At 48.6% G+C, this 23,813-nt stretch overlaps 2 long non-coding RNA genes across 2 annotated transcripts; one reads left to right on the forward strand and one right to left on the reverse strand.

Moving 5' to 3' along the window:
- The first annotated feature begins 9,191 nt into the window (after positions 1-9,191).
- LOC129688288 (uncharacterized) lies at positions 9,192-15,348 on the forward strand. The gene is made up of 3 exons (XR_008721910.1): positions 9,192-9,337; positions 10,084-10,329; positions 14,962-15,348. It is a non-coding gene; the product is annotated as an uncharacterized LOC129688288 (long non-coding RNA).
- A 5,528-nt stretch (positions 15,349-20,876) lies between these two features.
- On the reverse strand, positions 20,877-23,465 carry LOC129688382 (uncharacterized). Its single transcript, XR_008721939.1, has 3 exons — positions 21,982-23,465; positions 21,275-21,325; positions 20,877-21,144 (listed from the first exon to the last, which is right to left on the reverse strand). It is a non-coding gene; the product is annotated as an uncharacterized LOC129688382 (long non-coding RNA).
- Between the last annotated feature and the right edge of the window lie 348 nt (positions 23,466-23,813).

Below are 23,813 nucleotides of genomic sequence, written 5' to 3' on the forward strand. Positions count from 1 at the left end.
TGCAGCTGATACAGTGGAAGGAGAGAACCAACTCCCTCAAGTTGTCTTTTGACCTCTACGCTCAATGCCATGGTACTCACACTGCTGTTACCTTGTCCCTCTAAATAACAATGTAACAACAACAAGAACAACAAATACGAAATATATGAAATACGAAAGCTATTGAGGCTAAACCAATGAAGAACTGCTCCTTACCCAGTAGGACGGCTTGTTTTGTCTTTTAACAAGTAATGCCGGAAACATTGAGAAGTGAGACACCCACACCACTGGTGGGGAAGGGAGGCAGTTCAGTGGCTCCTCAGAAAGCTCAGCCTAGTCCACATCATTGAACAACTTCATTTCTGGGGTAAACCTGTAGCATTTGTTTCGATAGCTAGAAGGAGTAATAGCTCCACCAGCCGTCAGTGGATGAATGCATAGTCCAAGAGCAGAAGCCTTTTTGATCATTAGCAGTGAAGGAGAGAGCTGACAAGCTGGCTCAGCAGGTAAAGGTGCTTGCCTCACAGCCCTGACCCCCTGAGTTCAGTCCCAGAACTCACACAGCGGAGGGAGTAAATCAACTGTGCAAGTTGTTCTCCGGCCACCGTACGTGCAGCACACACCCCCATATGCAAGAATGTGCGTGCTCGCCCATGCTCTCGCACACGCACACGCATTTGCACTAAATTGCACTCTGATCAGTGCCACCACACACATGACCCTCGAAAACATTACAGTAAGTGAAACAAACTAGGCACAAAAGGGAAATATGCTGTGATCCCATTTCTATGATGCTAAATACAGCTCACCAGGAACCATGGTTTTAAGTTCCTGTGCTAGGCCCTGTATGTGAAAATCGAGTGAAGCCAGTTAAAGGTCCAGTCACCAAAGCTGAAACTAAGCTGTTTATGTGACTGTCTGATTACACAGTAAATAAGAAACCTGAAGTAACCTGATGTTTACAGTGTCTACAAGGAAAACTAACAGTCTCTTCTTGGTTTTGGCTTCTGCCTCCACACTCCACCTCCCATCCTAGCCTGTCCTCCTTCCCATATTATGATCACCTTTTCTACTTCTAAAACCAATCTCTTTTGCTTTGCTCATTGAACCACTTCAACAAGAATCAACTAGTAGTTTTGCTTAATTAATTAATTGAAAGTAATTAATTAACAAATTAGTTAATATATTGCAGGCTGGTCTCAAACTCCGGATCCCTTTCTTCCACCTCCTGCGTGCTGGGTTCTTGGTGTGAGTCACCATGATTCTCTATGTGATTTCTTTTGCCTTATTAGGCTTCAAACAGGGTCACTCTGTATTTTCTAGGGAAGTGTTCTACAAAGAGTGCTACATCTTAGTCTCATTATTACTTTTTATTTTGAAAAGAGTGTCAGTAAGTTGTTCAAGGCTGGCTTTTACCTAGCTCTGTAGCCCAGGCAGATCATAAGCTTGTGATCCTCTTGCCTCCATTTCTCGAGGAGCCAGGTTGCAGGCCTCCTCTACCAGGTGTTTACTTACTTGTTTGTTTAGACAAGGTCTCACACTATAGCCAGGCTCACCTGGGGTTTTACTATGCAACTTAGACTGGCTATGAGCTCACAGCAATCTTCTTGCCTCAGCTAAGGTACTGGGATTATAGACATGGTTTACTTAGGGTCTTTAAACTAAATGGTGACTTCCTCCTTTGACAACGAGCTACTTACAATAGGCAAATCACCAAGACCAAAAGTACAATAAGAGGATACCAGGGACTACGAAAGGAGACCAGGGAGCTCCTAATTAATGATCACAGAGTCCCCATTTGAGATGATGAGAAAGTCTGGAAAAGGATCATGGTGGTAGTTATATAACATGGTCAATATAGCCAGTGGCGTTACATTCTGTATCTAAAATGTTCTATTTCATGTCTTATGTGTTTTACCACGTGCATACAAAATACTGAGGCTACTTCTCTTTGCAGAGATTTGATAGCTGGAGTGTGGGTGGGAGAAGAAGCCTGTTTTCAGTTCCATCTGCTTCTGTGGTCAGAGGGTTTCCTTTTGGTCTATGGCTGTGAGATTAGATGGTGTGGGAAGTAAGGAGAACCCAGTCCCCACGCACACAGGGACATCGTCTTCCATTTCATCCTTCCAGAGACTGTCCTGGCCAAAGGCTCCCAGGGATTGGAGCCTTCACTTCACTCTACAGGGTACACGTGGGAAACTGAGGTCACCTCTGCCCTGGGAGCAGACCATGTTAGACTAGGCAGTGGAAATGACCTATGAATTCTGTGCTTTGAAGCTTCTTCAACTGGGTTAAGGTGGAGACATGTCACTGAAAGCTAAGATGGTTCCACACATAGATAAAGATGAAGCCACCTCTTCCTAGGTTTGGTGGGGACAGTCACCTAACCCAAAGCAAATATTTCTCTGCATTCTGTCTCCCATTCTAGCCTGTCCTCCTACCCGATATTATGATCACTGCTCCAGCCTGTGTCCCCAGGAGACCTTTTAGGGAACAGAATAACAAGATAACTGATGGGCCAGAACATAAGGTTCCTAGATTAGTTTATCTGACCAGCAAATTGTCACATGGAACATTGGTTGAAGGGATCTGAGGTCTGGAGGCTCTGGGAAGATAGAAACTTCCTCCTGTCTCTGGTGCTCTTCCAGGCCTGAGATCTCGTGGACAAGCAATGGAGCTTCAAACTCCCTCCCCCCAGAAAAGTGAGAGAGAGAAAGAGACAGAGAGAGAGAGAGAGAGAGAGAGAGAGAGAGAGAGAATTAATAGACCTCTACATCCAACCCCTCAGGCAAACAGCAATTTTCCTCTGGAGCAGTTCAGATGAAAAAGGCCCAAGGGCCAGAGTTAACCTACTGAAATTGACACAGAGCTGTGCCCAGAACAGGGCTGATTTCAAGGAAGTTTTGTTTCATTAAAGTTCCAAGAGTGTCCTCTCTACACACTCTGAACTAGCAACGGCATTAATCAGTTCAGGGAGAGAGCAGGTGGTCACGAAACAGTGGCAGCAGCTCACTGTGGGGTCATTAAAGGCTGTCAGTTGACTCAAGGGCCTTTCCCTGCCTAGGATGGGCGATCTGAAAGGGCTTCACAACAGAGGGACTCTTCTTTTTAAAATTCTTTATTTATTATAATTTATTCACTCTGTATCCCAGCTGTAGCACCCTCCCAATTCCACCCTCCCTCCCTCTTCTCCCATACAGCTTCCCCAGTCCACTGATAGGGGAGGTCCTCCTCCCCTTCCATCTGACCGTAGCCTATCAGGTCTCATCAGGACTGTCTGCATTGTCTTCCTCTGTGGCCTGGTAAGGCTGCTCCACCCTCAGGGGAAGGTGATCAAAGAGCCAGCCACTTAGTGCATGCCAGAGACAGCCCCTGTTCCCCTTACTAGGGTACCCACTTGGACACTGAGATGCCACAGGCTACAACTGTGCGGGGGTTTTAGGTTATCTGCATGCATGGTCCTTGGTTGGTGTATCAGTCTCAGAAAAGACCCCTGTGCCAGATTTTTTTGGTGCTGTTGCTCTCCTTGTGGAGTTCCTGTCCCCTGTAGGTCTTTCTATCTCCACCTTCTTTCATAAGATTCTCTGCACTCTGCCCAAAGTTTGGCTGAGTCTCAGCATCTGCTTTGATACCCTGCAGGGTAGAGTCTTTCAGAGGCCCTCTGTGGTAGGCTCCTGTCTTGTTCCCTGTTTTCTCCATCCCATTTGCCTTTCTGAATGAGGATTTATCATCTTACCCAGGGTCCTCCTTCTTGCTTAGCTTCTTTAGATGTACAGATTTTAGTATGATTATCCTACATTATATGTCTAATATCCACTTATAAGTTCATATATACCATGTGTGTCTTTTCGCTTCTGGAAATACCTCACTCAGGCTGATCTTTTCTAGTTCCTGCCATTTCCCTGCAAATTTCATGATTTCCTTGTTTTTAATTGTTGGGTAGTATTCCATCGTGAAAATGTACCACAATTTCTGTATCCATTCCTCAATTGAGGGATATCTGGGTTGTTTCCAGATTCTGGCTATTATGAATAAAGTTGGGGTACAGAGCTAAACAGAGAATTCTCAATAAGGGAATATTGAATGGCAGAGAAACACTTAAAGAAATGCTCAATGTCCTTAGTCATCAGGGAAATGCAAATCAAAACAACTCCATCTTTTACCTATCAGAATGGCTAAGATCAAAAACTCAAGTGACAACACATGCTGGAGAGGATGTGGAGAAAGGGGAACCCTCCTCCATTGCTGGTGGGAATGTAAACTTGTGCAACCACTTTGGAAATCAATCTAGCACTTTCTCAGACAATTAGGAATAGCACTTCCTCAAGATCCAGCTATACCACTCCTAGGCATATATCCAAAAGATGCTCAAGTATACAACAAGGACATCTGCTCAACCATGTTTGTAGCAGAGGGACTCGTAATTTGGAGTCTAGGCTACTTTTTGGAGTTGGGCAGGGCCAAGGGTGGTAATTCTGGCCCTGCTAAAGTCTCCTGTGCCCTGAGCACTCAGTGTTAACCAGGATGAGAACAGGGAGAGCGGCTTTGAGCCCTTGCCAGGGTTGAGCTGGTGTTGGATGCCTCATCAGTATACCTGAGAGGACAGTGCTGAGCCCCGACCTCTCAGGAGCTCAGGGTGTTGAGTGGCACCCCTGGAGGTAAGCGCAGCAGTTGGGGCTGGCTCTCTACTCGGGATGCCCAGCTTAGTGGCTTTCTTTCTCTGCCCCGGACCCTCTGAGAACTGTTTTCTTTACACTTGTCAGACACTTGTCCTCCTGGAGAAACCACTTCTCTGCCTTGAGTCTCTGTTACAGCACCCAGGGCAACCAAGGGACCCAAGGAGCAGGTGGGAAATGACTCAATTACAATCTGAAACCCTGGAGTGATGAAACCAGAAGGGGCTGTCGGCTTTGTCTTACCCAACTTTCCACTTTACAATAAAGAAATTCAGACCCAGATGGAGAAACTTAAAAGCTTTCCAGTGAGCTTGGAGCTGACCTGATGGCAGGACTTTTCAGGGAAGAAGCGATTACTTTAGAAGTCTGAAACCCGGTAAGTCTCAATGTGAGACCCTGCCAGGAGAGGGCCCCAGTTTGCTGATGAAGATGGACAAAGAAGAGCCTTCTTAGTAAGAGACCCTGCTGTAGGCAGAATGTTGCTTTCATTTGTTTAGATTATTATTATAGCATAAGGAGCAAGTGTAACAATAATTTAGGCTGAAAAGTCACAGATATCATGCATAAGGCAGGGAACTTTAGCTAGGGAGAGCAGTTTGAGAAACCCTGGGTGGGAAGGACAGACAGACGAGACCTCGGGACAGGCCAGGTCTGAACTGCAGATGTTGTTGTGCTACAGAACTGTGGTGGGGGTGGGGGTGGGGGTGGGGGTGGGGGTGGGGGTGGAGGTGGGGGTGGGAATGCACTCCTGCCCTTCGCCACCCCACGATCATCCTCTCCCCTTTCTACACAGCCTTGGAGTGTCCTTCCTGTACTTTCAATCACCTGGACCTGCAAATTCCAGACAGCCCAGAGTCTGTCTGGGCTAGAGAAGACACTCCTGAGACTTGGTTCTTGTCTGTAATGTGATGGAGTAGACTTGCCTGGAGTTGTTTACGGGGATAGACTTAGGGGAAGGGCAGAGGGGCAGCCATTCTTTACGGCTACCAAACTAGGCGGATTTTCTGGAAGATAAGCGCTGAAAAGGGCCACCTAATGTTTTATTCCACTATTCTCTCCCTCCCCCTTTTCTTGATGCCTTTTTGAGATGGGGTATCACCAAGTTGCCTAGGTTAGCCTTCACCTAATGAGGTAGCTCAGGTTAACCTCAAACTTGATGTTCCGGCTTCAGCCTCCCAAGTGCTTGGATTACAGGCAAATACCACCACACTGGGCTATACCACTCTGAGATGTCACGTTTCAGAAACAATCTGGAAAGGACTGGTAATCGCTCCTCAGTTATAGCCCAGGGATTGCCCCACCAACAGCAGTTGGCGTTTTCTTCTCTAGGTCATCATCTGATCCTTGTGGAAGCCCTGAGAGTTTCCGCCAGATCCAGCTTCCTTCTCTCCTACAGTGATCTCAGGATTCCGGCATTTTCATTTCACTATTACCCACGAATGATTGGAAGATAACTCCTTTCTCTCATATGTCCCTGGGGGTCCAGTAGTTCATCTGAACTAGAGAAAATACTAAGTAGCTGCCGGAGGAAACCAGTGGAGAGCAGCTCCACTGGACAGAGTGGCCTCCTAGGCCGTGTCGTAGGTCTGCACCTGAATACCCAAAAGGAAGCAGGAGCCAGTGCAACTTAAGGGGTTGAGCTTGCATATAGCCAGCCCATAGGGGCCTTGGGGAAGGCAGGGGCAGCTGACCTCAGTGAAGAGAGCGAGTGGTAGAGCTTAGGCCACTTCTTTTGATTTGCTTTCGGCTGTCCTCCTTGCTTTTCTGGCTCAGCAACGCCCAGGATTCTGGGCATGTCTGGCCTTCTAAAAATACCCAAGCTGTCCAGAGCCTCCCAGATGTCTGAGCGCTGAGTCTGTGATTTCCCTGACTGTAATGGGACAGTCCAGACAGACATGGGCAGCCTGGGGTGGCTCAAGCCACTTCCTCTGCCTCCCACCCACCAGCCCACCAGGAGCTCCTCCCTACCCCACCTCCCTACCCTTGCAGCACAAAGGAGGCTAGACCCCATAGACTGCTGACTCCAGCCCTTTCTGGGAAAGATGAGAGAACTAATGTCCAAAGACCTGTGCAAGGCACCAGTGATCATCAGGACCTCCATAGCCACTTCCCCCAGCACTCAGGCCTCACCCGATGGTGCCTCCCTTCTTTATGCTGCCTGGAGACTGGGCTTTGAGTCTAGTCTGTCTGACTAGCTAGCCTGTCAGTTGGAAGCTCCTAACAGCAGAGACCAGAGGAACCCTCAGTCTCCATGATGCTTGAAAGGTGTCCCATCCAGAGGTCACATCAATGAGTGGAGATTGGTAGATAGGGCCCCACTGGGAGACAGAACCTTTGCAATCTACTCCAGGGTCGGCTGCCATGACACTGTGTCTTTATCAGTTCCTGCCATCCCAAAACAATGAGCAGGCACCCAGTCTGCTGGGAGTTCCTGTCCTCTTATGCTCCACGGTGAGGAGAAGGACACACCCTCCTGGTTCCATCCCACTGGAGGTTCTTAGCATCTCTCTCTTGTGACTCTGAACACCAGTCTCCAGCAACACCCCATGCCCCAGCCCCGTTCTACAAATGATGCCACTTTTGCCTCTGGTTCCAGATGCCAGGAGTAAACAACCCCTCTCTCCTAATTCACTAGGACCTTGAGTAAGGAAGGCACTGGCCTTTTGGGGGGGGGGGGTTGCAGTTTCATTACCTCTAAATTGGAGAAATGAGCCAGGCATGGTGGTACATACCTACAATCACAGCTCTGGGAGCTGCGGAAGGAGGAGTGTGGCCAGCTTGAGGCTACCCTGGACTGCAAGTACCAGGTCAGCCAGCGCTGCAGAGCAAGGCCCTCTTTCAAACAACAACAACAACAACAACAACAACAACAACAACAACAGAAAAGCCGGGTGTGGTGGCTCATGCCTTTAATTCCAGCCCTCCATAGAAAGAAGCAGGCAGAGCTCTGAAAGTGTGGGGCCAGATGGGTTTACACTGTGATTTCCAGGCCTACTAGGACTAAATAGTGAGACTCTGTCTCAAAACATAATTAATGAATCAATTAATTTTAAAAAGTGGAGAACTGGTCTGGGATCTGGCTCTGTGGCAGGAAACTCGCCTAGCATGAGTGGGAGCTCCCAGGTTTAATCCACAACACAACAGCAGCACAGTAAAGAAGAAAAAGATACCAATAAAGTGGAAAACATAGAATGGCTCCATGGTAGGGCACTTCCCTAGCATATGAAAGCCATAGGGTTTGGTCCCCAACATGGCCAATAAATGAGTTAATTGGTTTAGTTTAAGGGAGATAAGATGCTGATTCTTAGGTCATGGTCACCATCTACAGAGAGATCTTCACGGGGCTGGCATGATGGTTCAGAGAGTAAATGGCACGCGCTGTACAAAACTGAGACCCCAAGTCCAAGCCCCCGGGCCACAAGAAGACAGAACAGAACCGACTCCACAAAGCTGTTCTCTGAGCTCCACAAGGGTGCTGCAGTCCACACTGAATAGTCACTGTCTCTCTATGCATCTAGCCTCTAGCAGGTAGGGAGAGGAGAGCCAGGGAGCTCCAGAACCACGCATAGGCTCTTCCTAGATAAAATACCAGAGGGTCTGTTGACTAACAAAGTTAGCCAAGAAAATGTGGGGGAAAGGCAAGGAATTATGAGAACTCAGGCAGCCTGGATCAGAAGCCTGTCACTTCTTGCCTCCCCCCACTTCTCTGCTTGGCGACCTAATGTTCCAAGATCCCAGGCTTCCCGGAGAGATGTCACTTTCATACTCCTCCATAGGTTGTTTTTATTTTTCATTTTTTATGTAGTTCTGGTTGTTCTGAAACCATGTAGACCAGGTTGGCCTTGAACTTACAGAGATAAGCCTGCCTTATCCTTTGTGCTTAATTCCTTTGACAGGGCCTTACTCTAGTTAAAGCTAACTGAGGACTCTTTATGTAGCTCAGGCTGGCTGAGCTCATGGAAGTCTTGCAGACTCAACCTCAAGAGTACTGGGATTATAAGCACGAACTACCACATCCGTCACTGTAGGACTCCCTCTCTCTGACTCTCTCCTCAGATGATGAGTTTCCCAAAGAAAAGGCCCTGTTGGATCTTTGAGACTAAATACTGTATTCATCTAGCATTAGTCCAAAAGAGGATCTATCGGGGGAGGTGTGTATGTACGTGGCTCTGTGTGAGTGTGAGGGAGTGAGTGTGTGTGTTGTGTATTGACAGGATCTCTAGCTCGTTCAGGCTAGCATCCAAATGGGGATGTAGTCAACAGATGACTCTGAGTTTCTGATCCCCCTGATGCCAACCTCCATAGTACTGAGATTATAGAGCGCACCGCTTTTCTTGGTTCATGCAGCGTTAGAGATTGAAGCTAGAGCTTTGTGCATATTAGACAAGCCTTCTACCAACAGAGCCACATCTCCTTCTGAGATTCCCTGATCTCTAATGCCTTCCCTAGCCTTGGGGATAAGAAATCAGAAAGAAAAATGAGCTGGGGAAATGGAGGAACCAGCCGCCGTCTCCCTTCCGGTGGCTCTCTCAAGTCCGTGCTGATTGACTGTGCGCCGCTGAAAAGAATTAACCAAAGGTGGTCCTTGTGTCTGGACTCCTCTCTGCAGAAGAAGGGCTGAAGAACCCAGACCCTCAGATACCCTCAGCTTCTGGGTGTCCCAAGGATGTTCCTCAGCCTAGGTGAGAACCCACTCATGCTACTTTACATTTTCACCTTCTGGGTGATTAGTTTCAGAACATTTCAAAGGTTAGCTGGCTTAACTGGCAGTCAGAGTTGTGGGGTTACTGAAGGGAGGCAGGTAGGTGCTCATCAGTGCCGCAGAGAAGAGGCTCCTGCACCACTGGTGGAAGGGAAATAGAAATATGAAACAATTATGCTGTGCATGTGCCCATGGGATCACATGGCATGAGCCCGGGAGTTTGAGACTAGTCTGAAAAATATAGTGAAACCCTGTCCAAAAACAAAGAAAAACAATGAAAAAAATGTAGGCTTGTGGATCTTGGTGGTAGAGAGCTACTTTAGCATTGCCTAGCACCTGTGAGACCCCAGGTTCAATTCTAGCGCAATGAAGGCAGCAACAGGAACACACACATTTTTTTCTGTATTTCTCTCTCCTAAAGAAGGCAAAAGCACTTTAGAGAATCATTGTTTGAGATCATGTGTTTAAGATCAGGCTTCCCTATAAATGCCCAGGGTACCTCACTGCCTTCCCATCAGAGCTAATCCCTTTCTAAGCCAGGGTCTCTCCATCTTTAAAACAAACAGGTTCCATCAGTACCAGAGGGCTCATGATTTTCTGGGTGTTTCTTCTGTCCCCAACTACACAGTTGAAACAAAGTTTCATCAAGCTCAAGCTCCTACTCTCCAGAGACTGAGGCAAATAGGCCTTCTGCCACAAGCACACAAGATTTTCTCTTGTCCTCAGGGAGCCCAGAACTGATGCTGACTGGCCTGAGTCTCCAGGAGGAACAAGACCATCTGGGAGATGGCACACCCAGAGGCCCACAGCCTCGTTGCTGCCTAGAAAAGATGTGGAAAGGAAGCCTGGTTCAGAGTGAAACGGAAGTGCCTGAGGTCTGACAGTTGCTCTCTCAAGCCTGTGCAGCCAGGAGGGAAGTAAAACTGCCCGGCATCTGCACTTTGGCCCTGAAAGTTCATGGGACAGCAACAGGTGAGGAGGCCTGGTGCAAGCTTGCTGTCCAGTCTTGAGTCCTGGCCAGGGGGTATCTTTGGAAAGTAGACAGGCTCAAGGAGTCAGGAGGAGGATAAAGGAAAAAGCTATGAGAGAGGTTTGAGACCTTGGGCAAATCTCAAATGCTTCTCTGAGTTCATTGCTTCTATTTTAAGAAATAGGGTTTGGCTAAATTCACCCCTGCAATAGGGGTTTCTGGAATGGGGGCAAATTGGGGTATGAGGGGCAATTTGTTTACAAGGAGTCCGGCCTGTAACCTTGCGGGCAGGGGACTCGGCATTGTGGAGGACAGTTAGCAGAACAGGGGATAATCCTAATTCTCGATGTGTGAACCAGGGAAGAGGTCTTGTCGGGGGGGGGGGGGGCTCCAGGAGCAGGGCACAACTTTCCTAAGGCCACACGGCTAATTAGTTGTTGAGTTGAGGACTGAGTTTGGAAAGAAAGAGGAATTCAGAAGAGGGCACAGCCAAAGAGAAGCAAATGCTTGGTGATCTGAACAAGGTTAGACCTGGAAGACTAATTCTGAGTTAGGGAAAGGAGGACGCTCTCACAGAAGCAGGGGCTTTGACAAGCCCTGTGGCTCACATCGATAATCCAGCACTTAGAAGGCTCAGGCAGAGGGCAGGTTGTGAATGTGAGGCCAGCTCAGGCTGCAGGGTGAGTCCCAGGATAGTGTGGATTACAGAATGAGACCTTGTGTCAAAACAACAACAAAACCTAAGCAAACAATTATTATTATTTTTGTTTTTGAGACCGTCTTACTATACGGCTCCAGCTGGCCTTAAACTCAGAGATCTCCTGCCTCTGCCTTATGAGCGCTGGGATCCCAAGGCGGGCCACAGCACCCAGCTGTGAGCAAATTATTCATTAATAAGAATGGCTTGGAACTGGCATTTAAAGGGGAAATGGGAGATTGTCCTGCAGAGAGAAGGGGGAAAGGTGCTGAAGGCAAGGGGAACAGCATATTCAGAAGTTGTTCAACCGTGTGGAGTTGGTAAGACAGCCTGGCGAGTCGTTGGACGAAGAATGCACATGCTGTGAGCAGAGCATCAGAGCAGCACACGTGAGAGGCGAAGATGGCTAGGCCGGCTGGGGCCGACCAACAAGCTTGCCCTTCCTTCCATCCTAGCCCCCACGAAGATGCTTACAGTGCAGAGTGGACAGTGGAGGGGCAGGAAGGGGTCCTCTGAGGCTCATCCTTGGCTGTATCTCCTCCCATAGACCAGGGAATCCTCTACCAATTTCAAGCAAGTCCTTTAATGAAGACTCAAAATAAATGGAAAATCCTAGATCTTAGATGGAAGGATTTCTGGAGCCATTGAGAGGTTGCAGCTAGCTCTTGTTAGGTGCCTTATTCCTAAAAAAATATTTGAAAGATGCCACCAAGAACTATTTGAAGAATAGGCCTCAAATATTCAAGGAATATTCACAGTATAGGTGTGGTGATCCCCACCACACACACATTTGGGAAGCAGAGGCAGGAGGATCAGGAGTTCAAGGTCATTCTTGGTTAAATAGTGAATCTGAAGCCAGCCTAGGCTATATGAGACCCTGTTTGTTTGGTTTGGTTTGCTTGTTTGTTTGTTTTTTAAGAAAAAGAAAAAAAGGATAATTTGATTGTATATAGTGGACAACAGTATAGAGTTCCATGTTGTATTACTTTCAAATTAACCAGGATAATACAAAAAGGATGATGAGAGTTAAAAGTCACTTATCTGAAATATTTTGAACGAGTTCTTGAATAATATTTGTGGACGACAACAACAAAAACAAAATCTCCCAAACCGTGGACTTACTTTGGAATATATAAGCAGAGGAGCCCAAGGGCAGACAATGTGATCTCGACAGCTAGGAAGGCAGAGGACAAGAGCATGTGTGGGTGAGGTTGGGCAGCAGCAACTGTCAAGAGGAGTGACAAGAGAGCTGAGGGTGTCAGGCCCCTGCTCCGTTGAGAAAATGAAACATACAAAGGTGTGAAGGAAATGAAAACTGAAATGTGGGCGTTCCTGTGGCTTTGTTCTGGGCAGCTGTGGTTAGCAAGGGAAGTGAAAGGGGCTGAGTGGCTGGCAGGCCAGCTTTCTGAGAGAAGGACAGCTTGTGAAGGTGTAGAGACCTGTCCCTGCCCAGGGTGGAGTAGGGTGAGGGGCTATACTTTGAGAAAAGCCGAGGGTCAATGGGAAGCATCATATCCTTGCCCTCAGGGGCCCGTTTCTTTCTGCCAAGCTCTTTCTTCTTCTACCTTTCCAGAAACCGTAGGGTTTCTGTCAGGCCCTGCCAGCCCCTTAGAGAGCCAGGGTGAAGCTACTGTTCCTTGGCTTCCTGCTGCTTCCTGCTCAGCTGCTCGAGCAGGAAAACAGCCAGGCTCTGCCTGGAGGCACGTTTTGTTCTGTGCCTTGCATCACAGCAGCAGCTTTTCCCTTGCCACGGTGCTCTAACTTGTTGACTCTGCCCACAAGAGGCTTTTCGAGTGACAGATAAATGAGAATCAGAACCCGCAGTTCCCTAGAAATGCCAGCCCTTTGTAGGGCTGTCCTGAAGTGGGAATAGTGCAGGGGTTGGCTCTGCATTCTGGGAAAAGTCTTGACCTAACTGATCTAAATGGCCGACTCAGGCGTCTTGTATCTGCCTGCAAGAGCCTTCACTGAAGAAATGTACTGAGTTATACGTAGACCAAAGGGACAATCGAGAGGGTGATAAGGCATCGCCTAGAGGCTAACAGCTGAGGAACCTCTTACCTCAGGCCTGGAACCTAGGAAGAAGCAGTGCTGATTAGTGGAACAGGGATCCAGGAAGGAGCAGAGGGAAAATGTCTGCCTTTCTCTGCTCTCATCCTCAAGCCTCCTCATTGTTCCAACCAACCCAAGTGCGAGCTGCAAAGGGGGCCTGACGGCACAGCCTTGAGCCCCCTGAGGATAGGATAGGGATGGTTGGGAAGTGTTGGGTGGAGTTGCCATCTCTACATGTACCTGAAAGGTTGCCACTCAGGTAGAGTGCCCTGTGGCCTTGGTGCAGTCTCTTGGAACAGCACTAGCTTGGAGAAGATTTTTCTGCCACCCCAGAGAATTAGGCATTTAGAGAGCACCGTGGCCCTGATCTCACAGAACTTGAGGCTCTGACTGGGGATGCAGTTCACTGAAAAGGCCAACATGCACAAGGCTCTCTGGGTTTGATCCCCACAATGAAAAAACCGAAACAAACCAAAAGCAAAACCAAAACAGAAAACTAGTGTCTGGCAATAGCCACACAGTTTTCCTGGGTAATTGTACCGACATGTAAAGAGACTTAGCCCTGATGGCCAAACCCGTGCCAACGGCCAGAGTGGGGTGTAGTGAACATGCTGGCAGAAGAGACTGTGAGAGGGTGTCTCAGGGTTCTAGTATCGTGTGTGTATAGTTAGGGCCACAAAGCAAAAGCAGCAGGGACCGAAAGTCAGACCAGTCAATCTGAAAAATCAGTTGACTTAAGCTGTAACTAAGACCCTAAATAAATGCCCAGTATGCAGAGAGGGTGGGCACTGGTGTTAGTGTGACCCAGCCCTAGCTCTCTTGTGTTTTTTCTTCTTCTTTGAAACAAAAATATATTTTTCTTTTTTTTTTTTTTTAGTTGTAAAAGATTTTTTTCATACAATATATTCTAATCAAGCTTTACTCTCCTCCAGTTCTTTTCATAACCTTCCCATTTGTCCAAATCCACAGTCTTTTTCTCTCTCATTAGAAGACAAATAGACATCTGAAAAAATAATAACAGCCAGGTAATGGTGCTACACACCTTTAATCCTAGCACTCTGGAGGCAGAGGTGAGCAGATCTCTATGAGTTCAAGGCCACCCTGGTCTACAGAATGAGTTCTGGGTTTCTACAGAGAAATCCTATCTTGAAAAACCAAAATAATAATAATAATATAAACTAAAAACAAACAAACTGGAATAGGACAAAAAAAAAAAAGCAAAAACAAAACAAAACAAAACAAAAAAACCCCACATGAAACATAGAAATGGCATTCACACATTAGCACACACAGAAATCACATAAAGTCAAGAAGTGGGAAACTATAATATATAAACAAAAGGCCTATAAGGTAAAAACAAACAAACAAACAAAACCAAAAGAACCCAAGTATTATGAGGGAAAAATCTTCCTAAAATACCACTGAGTTTGTTTTGTTTTGGTTGTCTGCTGCTGGGCATGGAGCCTGCCCTCAAGTGTGGTTTGTATGCCCAGGGAGATTCCACTGGGGAAAACTAATGGTTCTTTCATGAGCAGTTATCAACTAGAGAGAGTTTCCGGGTTAGGGGTGGAGGCTGTGTTTATTTCCCCTCTCAGTGCTAGGATCCCATCTGGCTTGGACCTTTGTAAACTCTGTACAGTTTAAAAAATATTTTACGTGTATAGGTGTTTTACCTTCATGTATGTGTATACTACTTGTATGTAGTGGTGTGTGAGGTGGCCAGAAGAAGAACTGGAGTTACAGATGGTTGTAAGCTACCATGTGGTTGCTGGGCATTGAACCCGGGTCCTCTGGAAGAGGTTAAGCAGCCAGTGCTCTTAACCTCTGAGCCACCTCTCCAGCCCGGTGTCTTATCTGTCTGACCTATCCTGCCCTTTCTTTACAGGCCACCCCCTCACAAGCCACTTCTGGGAGGAGTTACTGAAGGTCACAGGCCCTGTGCAACAGACAAGGAAAGAAGGTCACGTAGGTGTAAAGGACCTGCCTGTGTAGGTGGGCCCCAGGCACACCCTCCTTTCAGCCTGGTGGACTGGGCCTCTGTCTCTGTGACCATGTTTACCAGCCCGCCTACTCCACCCTTGGTCAACCTCTAAGTCTTCAGGCCTTCAAATCTATCCATCCAGCATGCCTTCTAGGTTCATTGCCCTTGTTTTTATGGATAGAGTCTAACTAGGCCTTACGGAGGCCTCTGGGCTTGGGGAGTGGGGAGGCCCTGAGAGAGACAGCCAGTGCCTGTGCCCATGACATAGTGAAATAAACACCTAAAGAATCATTGCTTGTTCTGTTCCGTTTTGTTTGAGTTGGGTCTCCATGTGTAGTTCAGAGTGGCTTTAAATTCAGGATTTGGAATGTACTATGTAGGTCAGGCTGGCCTTGAACTTGATTGCTGGACTTACAGGCATGTGCTACCGCATTCCCCCAACCCCTGACAGAATCTTATGTAACCCACGCTGGCCTCAAATTCACTATGTAGCTGAGGATGACTTTGAATCCTGGATCCTCTTTCATCCACCTCCTAAGCCCTAGAATTACAGGTATCTACCCCCATGCCTGGCTTAAAGGGACACTGCTTTTTAAGTTTTAGGCCAAATAACCCAGAAGGGGCCTTGTTAGGAGCTCATTAGTTGGGACTGTCCCCCGAGCTCAGGCCCACCCAGCCTGGCACATTTCTTTCACTGCTCCTCTGTTGTGAGTACTAAGTGCCCAGGCTTCAAGGCCAACTTTCAGTGTAGTTGAGTCCCTTTCTTCACACAGAGACAGTCTGCTCACTGCAGACTCACACATCACTGTGCTTTGGAATCTCTCACACTCAGACCTTGCCTGTCAGGGAGCTCCTGGACACTGTAGTTATAGTCCCCATTCGATCAAGGAAACTTGGTGCCGAATTCCCATGAGGAGGGGCCTGGGTGAACCCAGCAACTCAGAACAGTTAACCCCAGGGCATAGGAGCAGGGCCATCTGGCGGTCCTGCTTCTTACTAATTCTATGAGCTCAGGCAAGTAACTCCATCCTTAAAAATCGAGATAATGGAAGTTGAGAGGATCAGCGGATGAACACATCAAAGCCTCCAGAGCTGTGTCTGGTGCCCCCTAAACATCCAGAAAACGTTAGCTATTATTATGACAGCTATTGTTGGGAGCCAGCTGGGTGTGCTTACAAGCCGCTCCTTCCACCCAGCAAACCCGTGCTGACACACACCTCACCGACTCACACACAGCCACGCTTTTATGTGGAGGACGGTGGCCAACCGTAACCCGTTTTAGAGATGGGAAGGGCCCCAAAGAAGTCAACGGTATTCTTTCACGAAATAAGAGCTAGTTTCCTTCCCTGCGTCAGCCACGGCCTCTCCTGTCACATTAAATTTCCGGCACTGAGCTGGGGGATAACTCAGTAGAGTGGGAAGGGTGCTTTCCTAGCATGCAGGAAGTCCCCAGAATGGAATAAATCGTGTGTGGTGGTGCATGCGTTGTAATCCCAACACTTGGGAAGTAGAAGTTCAAGGTTATCTTTGGCTGAGTATCGAGGTTGAGGCTAGCCTGGAATACAAGAGACTTTGTTTCAAAGGGAACAAAATTACTCCATCCTAAGAGAGGGTTAAACAATAGTTCACACACTGTTCTCATCCTCAGCAAATGTGGCAAAGTGTTTGGATTATGCATTTTGTGTGATAATTTAGGGGGAGACTATCATCTGGTGGCAGATCAGCAGAGCACAGACTGGCCTTGTTAACTGAGGACACAGCTCCAGGGTGCCTCCTAGGCCATGGCCTCACCTGTAAAATGGGACTAATGGCAGTACCTATCTCAGAGGGGTTGTGAGAATTAAATTAGGAATCTGGGTGGAGTGTGTGGAATGGTGTCTGCCGCATGGTGGCTATTATAAGGCACGGGCTAATATTAATATGCCCAGGGTAGACATGCATCAGACAGAAGGGGTGTGTGTGTGTGTGTGTGTGTGTGTCCTGATTTGATGCTCCTCACCCTAGGATTGGCTCTGCTTACATCGTGGGTGGCATCTGTCTCGTAGGGAGACTGCCACCTGCTCCTTCTCTCTGGAAGAGCTTTCTTGAGCCAGGGAATTCCCTCCCATGGCGACCGTCAGCCACTCCAGGCATTCTGATGCCAGATGCTCTGCCCACAACAGCACAGTGAGAAGCAAACCTTTACTTAGTGGCCCAAGCTGGTCTAGGAAGTCAGGCAGGCTTAGACATTGGGGGCATCTACTTAGAAAGACTGGAAGTGGAGGGGAGCATGGACATGTCCGAGCTGCTCAGGGGCTGCTCAGGCTGAGGGTGGTGCTGCAGACAGGGGAAGGGCGGGTGCCCAGGGAGAACAGGCAGGATGCCAGGGTGTCTGCCAGCCTCCAGGACGCTCATTTTGGCTCCCCGCCCTTCGGCAGGCAGCAGGGAGCAGGAAAGCTTGTTTTGTTTAGGCGTTAACTGGGCAGGCTGTGGGAAAATAGGCAAGCAGCTTGCTAAGCTGAAAAGGGCCTGCTTCCTTCACAAGGCCGTTCGTGTAGTTGACCACACTGGTCATGCTGTCCCTGTCTTGTCCCTGTCCCTGTCTTGCTGTCCCTATTCCACAACTCCATCTTTCTCCTTTGGTTCTTCTCTTCTTCCATGTCAGCCTAAGGGGTACCCTCTCCTGCTTCCCAGGCTGGTCCTTGGAAAGCTTCTTGGTGGAACCCTAGCGTTACAGATGAGGAAAGTAGCAGACTCCCCAGGTGTCCATGGTAAGAGAGAAGCAGGTGTAGGACTCTACTGGGCCTCAATCTTCCGCCATGGGAATTTAAAAAAAAAAAACTTTTAAAAGATTTATTTATTTTTATTTTGAGATACAGTCTCTTTGTAGCTCTGGCTGTCCTGGAACTCACTTGTAAACCAGGTTGGCCATGAACTCACAGAGATTCATCTGCCTCTGCTTCCGAGTGACGGGATTAAAGGGGTACTCCGCTATGCTTGGCTTATTTATATTTTTAAAATTTGTGTGTGTGTGTGTGTGTTTTGTCTGCATGTACGTCCAAAACCATTTTTGTGCTTGGTGCCTTCAGAAGCCAGAAGAAAGTGTTGGATCTCCTGGAACTGGAGTAACAGATAGTTGTGAACCACTGTGTGGATGCTGGGAACTGAACCTGTGTCCTCTGCAAGAGCCCAGTGCTCTTAACCATGAGCGGCCTCTCCAGCCAAGGGGTTATTTTTAAGATTTATTTATTAATTTATTTACTTACTTATTTTCAGTTATGATCTCTGTAGTCCTGGCTGGTCTGAAGCTCCTTTTGTAGATCAGAATGGCCTTGAACTTACAGAAATCTGCCTGCCTCTACCTCCCAAGTGCACAAATTACAGAAATGTACATGGCTGGCCTTTTTGTTTTTGTTTGTTTGGTTTTGTTTTGTTTTTGAGACAGGGCCTTTCTATAGACCTCGAACTTAAAGAGATCCTCCTGCCTCTGCCTCCCTAGTGCTGAAATTAAAGGCCTGTACCACTAAACTGGCCTTAATTTTTTTAAACCATGTTCTGTTTATTTTGCATGCGCAGCAAGCACGTGGAGGTCAGAGGTCAGCCTGTAAGAGTTGGGGTCTCTCCTTCTACTGTGTGGGTCCCAGGGACTGTCAGGCTTGGCAACAGGCTCCTTTACCCACCACGCTATCTTGCTGGCCCCCTCTCTGTCTTTCTGTCCCTAACAATAAAACTAGAACATGGGGCAGCACAATTGGATGCACTTGTCCCATTTAATTCTCACCACAACTCTGCTAACAGTGATTTTCTCCTTTCACAGAACAAAACCATTTGAGTAGACGTCTTTAAGACTGTCAAGAACACAGAGCGGGGCAGAAGAGGGAGCATGCCATCTAACTCAAACATTTTGCTTGATCACTGAAGTACCATGCTTTCGACTGTTCTATTCCTTGACACCTGGTTTTCAGAGCTGTAATCACAGTGCAGCTACTGGTAGAAGCTCCGCTTGGCACCCCACACAGACAGTCAGTCACTCAGCCCGCTCTGTTGCACCCAGACTGGCAGCCTCTGGCTTACATGCCTACTCAGCCCTTTATATATTTCATATACCTGACAGTTCATTTAGCCTGCACGGCAGTCCCCCTAAGATGGAGAGAAGAAAAAAAAATGTGTTGTTATCATCCTGCAGAAATGGAAACCAAGGCTGAAGTGACATGCCTGGAAGCAAGTACCTAACAAAGATAAGGTTAGAACTTTTGTTTCATGTCTCCCAATGTCAAAATCACGTGTCTGCCAGCTCCAACCATAGCCCTGGTGTTGACACTCTTGTCTTTATGCCCTATATTGTAATACTCATGGGCAAGAGCCCTAAACAACCAGGGCTCTTTCCTTTTATTGCCTGCTCCTGGAGGACGTGCCTTTGGGCTTAGATCTTTGCTACCATCTGATAGGACCAGGCCTCTGGCTTTCCTGGCCTTGCATGTCCCAATCACTGTGGTGACCTCTGGTCATACACTGAGATTAGGGGCTCTTTGGGGCAGAGCCCTGGTCTCAGCCCAGACACCTACTTGTGACTAAGCCTAGAATAAAGATCTTGTTGAGGAACACTTGATGGAATCTAAGACTTGGTTCTGCTACCAATTCACCGTGTGCGGAAGGGAAAACCCCTGCCCTATTCTGGTGGCTGGATTGGGAGTCTATCTTGAGAGCTGCCTAGAGAAAACAGGTATACTCCCCAGGCTGACTGGAGGGCTGTGGTGAGGGAATCCACTCAGAGAAGAATGAAGAAGGGCAGTGGGGGAAAGGTGACCAGGGCAGTAACAAGGTGAATGAGAGTGGGGTCCTCAAACCCATCATCTTCAGCAGTGCCTTCAGCTGGGCTTGGTGAGGCCCAGGCAGGAAGGACCAGCATCTAGATGTGCTGTCAAAAATTCCTTAGCACCCTGTGCAAGTCTGGAGCATACTGACAGAAAAGAAAGTGGAAAGGGCTGTGGAAGTGTGTGTGAGCGTGTACATGCATGTGCTTGCATGTCCGGTGCTTTTGTGTCTGTGTGTCATGGTACAGCGTGGGCAGGTGAATGGGAGAGGCACCTGTTGTAGCCACAAAAGGACTTGTATACTTTGCTTCCAGGAACTATTCGGACTCTCAGGAGAGCTGGCCCTCCAGTTCCCACTTCTACCTACACCAGGCCAGCTTTTAATCCTGGCTCTGACTTTCAGTCACTCTCTGCCGGGTGCTTCCTACAGCTTTAGAGCCAGAGGGCTCCAGAGGCCAGGGCTGGCTCTCCTTTATCAGCTCTGTGACTCTGGGTAGTTCATTTCATGTTTGTGCTTCAGTTTGTGTACTAAGAGGGGGACGTTGTGAGACTGGAAAACAATGTAAAAAGCATGCCTATTTCGGTGTCTGAAGCAGGGAGGCCCAACCATGCTAGCTGTTAATTGCTTTCCAGAGTAAGAATTCCACAGTGGGCTCTGATGGAAAGGAGCCGGCACCTGCTGTTCAGCCCCAGGGATGGAAATACTCCTCCCTCCTTCCGGGGATTGGTCTGCTTGGAAAACCTTCTGGAGACCCAAAGAGATCTGTGATAGTTCTGTCTCTGAGGGCACAGAGCCTCGCTGCTCTGCAGATTTCCCTTCAATGATCGAAAAGAGATTTCTGGCAGCACTGTCTTTACTTATTTTACAGAAGCAAAACTCATACTTGTGAGTAGATTTAAGTTTGGCTTCAGCAGCTCACAGGAACCTCTTGCTCCATCCTGTACCTTATGCTCCTGAGTCCGCTTCATTCCTGGAGACATGGGTTACCTTTTCGGGTTTGTGATGTAACACCGGACAGCAGCGGCTTCAGCAAGGCAGGGTTTATTGTGGCTTATGATGTAAGGGGATGCAGATCACCGTGGAGGTCACGTGAGCGGGAGCGGGAGGTGGTGGGCCACACTGCACCTGTGGCGCTCAGCCTGCTTCCTCCACACCCCGTTCATTCACTCTGGAACCCCATTCGTGGGTTGGCGTTCACGGTGAACCTTTCCTCTTCAGTTAAACCTCTCCGGAAACAACCTCAGTAGACATGCCTAGAGGTGCGTTTCTCAGATGATCCCAAATTCAGTCAAGCTGATAAAAAAAAAAAAAAAAAAAAAGAAAAAAAAAAAGACTAACTCATCATACTGGGAGAATTTCTTTAAATAGTCTTCACAGAGGACAAAGCCTAAGAGAAGGATTTGGGTTCTGGATCCAAACCCACCCATCACTTCAGGGCAAATCACTTGTCTCCTGTGGGTCTTCCAGACCTTATCTGTAGAAATGAAGAAACCAATATTTCACAAGGTTATTGTAAACATTAGCTTGAAGAAACCTTAAGAAAGTTTAAAATTTGAAAAAGGCACATTGCAAATTAAAAATTTTAAAAAATTTATTATTTCATGTGTGCAAGTTGTTTGCCTACATGTATGTGTGTGGCCAGGTGCATGCCTGGAGCTTGCAGAGACAGAAAATGACATTGGATTCCCTGGGACTAGAGTTATAGCCAGTTGAACAGCTATGTGGGTGCTGGGAATTGAACCCTGATCCTCTGCAAAAGCAACAAGTATTCTTAACTGCTGAGCCTACTCTCCTTTTCTTATCTTCCTGTTATAGCTATGTGTGTGTATGTATGCATGTATGTATGTATGTATTTGAGACAGGGTCTCTGTAGATAAGCTGGGCTGCCTCAAACTCATGATCTTTCTGCTTCACCTCGCTAAGTGCTGAGATTACATTAATAGACATTTGATACCATGCTACAGATGGGCTCCAAAATCCATTGAATGCACAGCAGATCCCTGGTCTAGGCTAGATCCCAACTCTTTGAACATCCAGAAACTCTATATCCTCGGTATCCACTTCCAAGGAAGTGAAGGAGGACAATCCTTGATCCAGAGTAGCTGCATTCAGGACTGGCATTTGGCAAACCTTGGTCAGGCATCTGGTGCGCGCAGGACTTCTGAGAAGGCGCTGTTAACCTTGCCCTCCATGCAATAGTCTGGAACTCGAGCTGGATGACTCTGCCTTGCTCACTTCCACATCCTACGGTTGCTGTAAGTTTCACATAAAGCAGGGCGGCAGCAAATGTCAGTGAGCGATCAGTGAACGCTTATAGTGACCATGTGCCAGGCCTGCAGTAGGAGAGATTCTGACTGGCACACGTCTGTAAGGGCAGTTCACACCCCCATTTTGAAAGGAAGGGAACAAAAGCTGGGGGAGTGCGACTAGGCTCAGTGGGGAGGCTGAGACCGAGGCCCATCTCCTACTTCTTAGTAGTTGCCCCACAGTGATGCTCAGGACTCTGGGTTCCCATCTACTGTTGCCTTGCCCCAGGCCTTCCCTGATCTGCCCGAGGACACAGGTGGTGGATGGCTTCAAGGAAACCAGAAACAGCCGAGCAGGTATTCTAATTTACACACAGCTCGGGAGCTCTGACTCCGAGAATACGGGTTAACTCAATGGAAAATGCCTGGGTCCACGGCCCACCTTCCCACCTTCGGGCAGAGGCAGCAGGTTATCCGGTAAGTCACCCTGGTATAGTCAGGCCTCACTGCCCTTCCTCGTTGGCCTGAGCTGCGTTTCTGAGAACAGCTATTCTGCACTAAGTTCTGCATTCAGTGTGTGTGTGGGGGAACTCCAGCTCACACTGTGGCTGTGTGTGGATCCGTGGCTCAAAGCAAGCGCTGACCAATGAGGAAGAGGGTTTTCTACTATGCCAGGCAACCCAAGGGGGCTCGACCACCCCTCCTCGGTTGCTCTGGACAGAGGAGGACACTGTCTGATGGGGACCCTGCTGAGAATACGCATTGCCATTGTCAGATGAAGTTGAGTTCATCCAACTAGCTCCCGTACAGGCAAAGCGGGCTGCCTACAAGGTTGCCTTCCAGACAGGAGCTTCCTTAAAAGGTTTCCTCCGGGGCCCTTGCTGTCTCCCTGGGGTTCGTATTCTCCACCTATTCCTTCCTCTGCTACGCAGGTGATGAACCCAGGGCCTCTACGGCTGCTCGGCATGGGCTCGAACACTCAGCAAAGTATCCTCACACACAGCCCTTGTTTCTTTATAACTCAGAACCCTTCCCGTCTCAAGGAGTCTAGTCATCCCACGTGACCTTGAGACCGGCTCCAGTTCCCTGGGACAAGCCTTCCTATCTGTATTATGGGAGTGCCCGACTCGAGATTTTCCAGTCGACTCCACGATCTCTGGCTAAAGTCACAGAGGGCCACCGGTTCCGCTGCCTGGCAATTTTAGGTTACTTCCACCTGTCCTCCCCCAACGGTGTAGGTCTGGCACCTGCGCCCAGCTGCAAAAGGACTTGTCCGTGCTCAATTTCTCAGCGCACATTTAGCCGACTAGGAGGGAGGGCACGCTGAGGGCCCGAGGGGAAGCAAAATCCCAATTTCTGCTGGCTGCAAACAGCCCCACCGCGGGCGCAGGGCCCCTCCGCCAACGCCAAACTCCCCCACAAACGGTGCAGCCGCAGCGGCGGGCCGGGGGCGGGGGCGGGCTGCGCGCGTGCGTCGGCGCACAGCCCTCGCCCGCCCACGTGCGCGCTCCCGGGCGGAGCGGCGCGCCCCAGCGGGCTGGCGGGAAGGCGCGCGGGAAGCCCCCGGCTGGCTCCTCGGCGGCGGGGGAGGGAGGCGTCGGAACGTTCCACCGTCGGGGACGAACGGGGTGTTCCTCGAGCGCCGCTCCCGCCCCCACCCCGTCGCCTCCGCCGGGCGACCCGTTAGGCTTCCCCCCCTCTCACGCCGAGGTCCGG

Source organism: Psammomys obesus, unplaced genomic scaffold (genome assembly GCF_907164565.1).
Source record: "Psammomys obesus unplaced genomic scaffold, mPsaObe1.curated_primary_1811, whole genome shotgun sequence".
Lineage (NCBI taxonomy): Eukaryota > Metazoa > Chordata > Mammalia > Rodentia > Muridae > Psammomys > Psammomys obesus.